Raw genomic sequence first — 6,084 nt, forward strand, 5'->3', positions numbered from 1 at the left:
GTAACACCGAGAACATGTGGTATGCATATTGTTTACCTCCGCCAGTTTGTGAACTGAATTCATATTCAAAAATAAAAGCAGACTAATTCAACATCATTTGAAAATACTTGCATTCCAATGGCACCTTGCTTGTTCCTTTTCAAATTTAAATTTGAGATGCTCCGTAAGCAGAAACTTACGACAGTCAAAAACATAACCTGAATAAAGTATTGCAGGGGGTAAATAATAATTTCACGTTTAAAACTTGAAGCTTCTGAAAAAGATATTTTCAACAACGTCGTATGTTAACTACCTCAAATCATAATAATGAAATATGTCACCTTCAAGGTTTATCGCTAAAATATTTCTTTTTAACCTTATTTCATCATTCAAATCCTTTAAGCTCCCATATTTCTATTCTTTCTGGTTATTAATTGGTGAAATTAGTCATATATATATATATATATATATATATATATATATATATATATATATATATGAAACCTTCCATTAAATTTAACCATTTGTAGCTTACCATGTAAGTGGCTGACTGTTTGGGAATCTTTTTAAACCTTTTTACGTAATTTTCAAGAAAACCAATGAGTGATCTTTTTTGACAAACTTGGACTATCTAATTGGGGATACAGTACATTTCACGGATGTTCACAGGGCTACCACTAAAGCCATTTCTGTTTAGAAGGTTGAGTCCCAGCTATGCTTGAAGACACACAAAATGTCGTAACGTGGTATTGAAATGAAAAATTGAACAGCAAACTTAAAACACACATCTATGCATGGAGGTTGTCTAGCTATTTGTGTGTGTCGAATAATTCGATTGAATTTATGAATTCGATTGAATTTATATATATATCTGTTATTGTTTAGCACCCGGAAAGGTGAATTTTCAGCTATTTCAGTTCCCCGAAGAATCATTGTAAATGTTCTTTTCTGTGCTTTTGTATGATCTTTGTTTAACCCCAGGAGATTACGAAAAGGTATTCTAAAGGTATTCCAGTTATCCTGTCCTTTTTGTCTAAATTTAGACTTCGCGTGATATACGTATCGATAGGATAAGATACGAAGGAATTCTTCTGTTATTTCTAATAAGTTCGATTTCCACTTTTATCCGATGGAGCTACACACAAAGGGGACAAACAAGGACAGACAAACAGATTAAGTCGATTATATCGACCCCAATGCGTAACTGGTACTTATTTAATCAACCCCGAAAGGATGAAAGGCAAAGTCGACCTCGGCGGAATTTGAACTCAGAACGTAGCGGCAGACGAAATACCGTAAAGCCTTTCGCCCGGTGTGTTAACGTTTCCGCTAGCTTACCGCCTTTTCTTTAGTTTCTAATATATTAACTCTAGAGAGAAAACCATCAGCATTCATGTTGGACCGGATAGAATCCAAACTGACAACACTTGCTGAGAACTAGATTGTTTAGCACATGGTATACAACCAAATGGTTAGATATCATTTGAAGAGTCTACAAGAGTTAATAAAGTTCTTTTAGGAGCTGATTTAGATCCATACTTGTTGATTTAGACCCCACGGTAGTTGGTAAGTATGAATTTTTATCTTAATTTATATATATATATATATATCCAAACACCGTTAATTTTACACTGCTAGATATATATTTTCTTAGTGGAAGACATTTCAAAATTGTGATGTACAACAGAACTGATAACAGCAGTAAAATGTGCTGACTATAAAATCAGCAAATTGTGAGTAGATTAGTGAAATTGTGTTGTAAATTTATCCGTTATTTCAACGTAAGCATTATTCGCAATTTATTCTGTGGAATTAAGTTCATGTCATTACATGAAACTACTGGAAAAGTCTTGTCATGGAATTGAGACTTTTATTCTATTGAACAACTGAGGAAGCAAGTTATACCTTGAAATATTCAGTTATCTCTACATTTTATGTTATAAGAACAATCTTTCAATTTGTATATAGATATTAACGGTTTTATTCGATGTGATTATTGCTCAGTATCTTATTTTCCAGATCAAATATGCGGTGGTACATTGCCCCAGTTATTCCAGTTGGATCAACATCTCAGTTATAAGGAAGGCGCATGAAATAACCAAGAAAAAAGTCACTACTCTATTGAGAAGGAAATCATTGATTTGGTGTGTGTAACCAGTTTCTTGAATAGAATGAAGAATGCTCTGGCTTCCAAGGCTTCTTGACTTTCCACAGTTCCAGTGGTGGTGTCAATGATTCTGGTTTTACATCTCTGGCTGTTCATTTCGGTAAAAAGACAAAACTTGATTCTAGCCACTCACGCATCTTTAGAGTACAGTGGTTGCGCTTTTATGGTCGACAATGAAGCAGCTTATAAAACCTGTAAAAAATATTTTGAGTATCCAACCTGTAGCTCAAGTAGTGAAGTCCATTACTGCCTCTTTAAGGTTTAATGGGTCTCTTAATGTTGATCTGAACGAGTTTTAAACAACATCGGTATCTTACCCGCGGATTCATTTCCTATTGGTTAATTATGCACCTTTAAAATCGGTTGAGAAAACGTACCAAGAAACATTAACCGTTTCTGAAATAGCAAACGCTTGTTTTGAAACCTGTAATCAGATGATTAAATGTAAACCTCATCGTGGAAAGTAAATGGCTTGTCTGTTATTCTGATGTGATGTAGTCTCGAAATATATTTTACAATGCTATTGCAGCATTTAAAAAGGAAAATGCATCCTGTTTGTGCATTGGTGCCCAACAAGCTTTAAAGCTCATACTAATTACCAACTCCTATTTGTTATCCCTGGAGGAGACATGGCCAAGGTCGAGCGGGCCCTGTGTATGCTGAGCAATACGACAGCTATTGCTGAAGCATGGGCCGTCTTTAACCATAAGTTTGATTTAATGTTTGCCGAGCGAGCTTTTATTCACTAGTATATTGGTGAAGGTATGGAGGAAGGAGAGTTCTCTGAGGCAAGTGAAGGTGCGATTTCGCTGAAGAAAGATTGTGAAAAACATTACTGATATAGAAAAGGAGATAAAATCTTGAGAGACAGGCAGAGGGAGGGAGAGAGAGACAAAGGGAAAGAGAGACAAAGGGAGAGAGAGAGAGATTGAGGGAGGGAGAGACACAAAGGAAAGGAGAGAGACAGAGGGAGGGAGAGAGAGACAGAAGGAGGGAGAGAGACAGAAGGAGGGAGAGAGACAGAAGGAGGGAGAGAGACAGAAGGAGGGAGAGAGAGACAGAAGGAGGGAGAGAGACAGAAGGAGGGAGAGAGACAGAAGGAGGGAGAGAGACAGAAGGAGGGAGAGAGACAGAAGGAGGGAGAGAGACAGAAGGAGAGAGAGAGACAGGAGGGAGAGAGACAGAAGGAGGGAGAGAGACAGAAGGAGGGAGAGAGAGACAAAAGGAGGGAGAGAGACAGAAGGAGGGAGAGAGACAGAAGGAGGGAGAGAGACAGAAGGAGGGAGAGAGACAGAAGGAGGGAGAGAGACAGAAGGAGGGAGAGAGACAGAAGGAGGGAGAGAGACAGAAGGAGGGAGAGAGACAGAAGGAGGGAGAGAGACAGAAGGAGGGAGAGAGACAGAAGGAGGGAGAGAGACAGGAGGGAGAGAGACAGAAGGAGGGAGAGAGACAGAAGGAGGGAGAGGGAGACAAAAGGAGGGAGAGAGACAGAAGGAGGGAGAGAGACAGAAGGAGGGAGAGAAACAGAAGGAGGGAGAGAGACAGGAGGGAGAGAGACAAAAGGAGGGAGAGAGACAGAAGGAGGGAGAGAGACAGAAGGAGGGAGAGAGACAGGAGGGAGAGAGACAGAAGGAGGGAGAGAGACAGAAGGAGGGAGAGAGACAGAAGGAGGGAGAGAGACAGAAGGAGGGAGAGAGACAGAAGGAGGGAGAGAGACAGAAGGAGGGAGAGAGACAGAAGGAGGGAGAGAGACAGAAGGAGGGAGAGAGAGAGAACTCACACAAACGCTCAATCACTCTAACACTCAATCGCTCAAACGCTCACTCACTCACTCATTCAATCAATCACTCAATCACTCAATCACTCACTCACTCAATCAATCACTCACTCACTTACTCTCTTGCTTTCAATACCTAATTGCTTTGACATAAAATATTAAAATCGCATTATATTTTAATTAGCGTTGCATATTGGAAATAAATAAATGATTTTAATTAAAATAACTTTTTCGTATTTCTTTAAAACATTAATAAAACATCGAGTCATTTTTCCCATTTAATTTATGAAACCAGATTTTGTCCCCGTATGTGAATCAGTCGCATGCCTAATGGATAAAAAGCAAGGACGGGACAAATTCTGTATTAGTCAATGCCTTTAAAAATTATTTTTGGTAAAAGGTTAGCGAGTGTGAGGGGAGGAGTACGTCGATTACAACGAACTCAGTAACCCAGTTGGTACTTGTTTTATCAACCTTGAATTTGCGAGTGGCAAATTCGACCTGACTCTGTTTCAACAGCATAAAGACGAACAAAATGCATATTGGCATTTTGTCCGGTGTGATAACAATTCTGCCAGCAAGACACCTTAAATAATTTTTATTACTATAGTGTACAAGGCCTAGAATTATTGCGAAGAGAACTTATTTTATCGACCCCTAAAAGATGAAAGGCAAAGTAGCAGAATTTGAACGCAGGATGAAATGACGCTAAGCATTTGTCTGGCTAACGATTCTACTAGATCGCTGCCTTTTTACTAATGCTAGCAACGGCAATACTACTACAACTAAGCATTTTTGTCTCAGCGAAAGTTACGAAGTATATCGAAGTTTTTCGAGATATCTGGTGATCTTTTTTTTTTAGATCCTTTTAACATTAACCTATGTACCTTGTATTTCAAATATTTAATAACCAGAAAACTTTCAAAAAATAGCCAATTCTCATTACATACAAGGAAAACTGTGGAAAATTAAGAGGGAAAATAAGTTGTTATCAACAAGTAAACAGTTTCATCATCGAGTCGAACCTTGGAGTTTTAAGGACGTCATTAATAATATACAGTACCGTGCAAAAGTCTTCGGCCATTTTAAATTATTGTAAATTTCTATTAATTGCCAACTTCTGAGTGAATGTTTCGCATTGCGTTTTTGATAGATGAAACATTGACCCTGTTTGAGTTATTTCCATACATAATCGTTATATTTAGTAGTAGGGTTTCTGAATGAGAGGGGAAGATGCGAGACGACCACCAAAAATGGCCGTGCAAAGGTTTTTGGCCTTCTCACGTAAATCAATCAAAATAGAGTGTTTTAAAACAGAAATATGTCTATAATGGAAAGTTATTACATAATATTCATTTCAAGAAGTTACAGTGCATCGTTAATATTTCATGTAGCCTTCCTTAGCTTGAATAATTGCTTCAATGTGTCAGGGAAGAGATGTGTACAAATCCTACACCATTTTCACAGGTATGAGATGCCATTCTCTGTGACTGAGCTCGAGAGGGTGCTGGTTCAAACATACAAACACGCACACATATACACACATATACTCGCACAGAGTTGAAACGCTGTTTGATTTTTCTTTTCGGGGTTGAATGTTCACCATCGCACTTCCGTTGCACGCACGCACGCACGCACACACACACACACACACACACACACACACACACACACACACACACACACACTCACTCACTCACTCACAAACACACACACCTCCTTTTACATGCACTCACATATACTCACACAGAGTTGAAACGCAGTTTGATTTTTTTTTTTTTACAAAGCAGAATTTCCATCATCCCACTGCCAGTTTGCCATCACCCCTTCCTTTCTCATTTATATGTTGTGACGGAGAAAAACATAAGAGTATTATTATAGTAGATGATTATATATATATATATATATATATATATATATATATATATATATATATATATATATATATATATATATGCGAATTATTATCGTTTTTTTTTTTTTTTACAGAACAAGAGGACTACTACATGGATAACTTGTAGCCGCTGTGTATTAGTTTCAAATTTTGGCAATACTCAACTGATAACTATTTTATCGAAGCCGGTTGGATGACAGACAAAGTCATCCTCGGCGGCTAGGCCTTTATTTTATCGGCCGAGAAAGGATGATCTCGATTATATTT

General features: G+C 38.0%; 1 pseudogene; it reads left to right on the top strand.

Annotated features, from left to right (window-relative positions):
* LOC128249615 (tubulin alpha-1C chain pseudogene) overlaps nucleotides 1-3,062 on the top strand; it is a 19,961-nt pseudogene extending 16,899 nt beyond the window's left edge.
* Nucleotides 3,063-6,084: the final 3,022 nt, after the last annotated feature.

This window comes from Octopus bimaculoides, chromosome Z, assembly GCF_046866305.1.
Source record: "Octopus bimaculoides isolate indiv1 chromosome Z, ASM4686630v1, whole genome shotgun sequence".
Taxonomy (NCBI): Eukaryota; Metazoa; Mollusca; class Cephalopoda; order Octopoda; family Octopodidae; genus Octopus; species Octopus bimaculoides.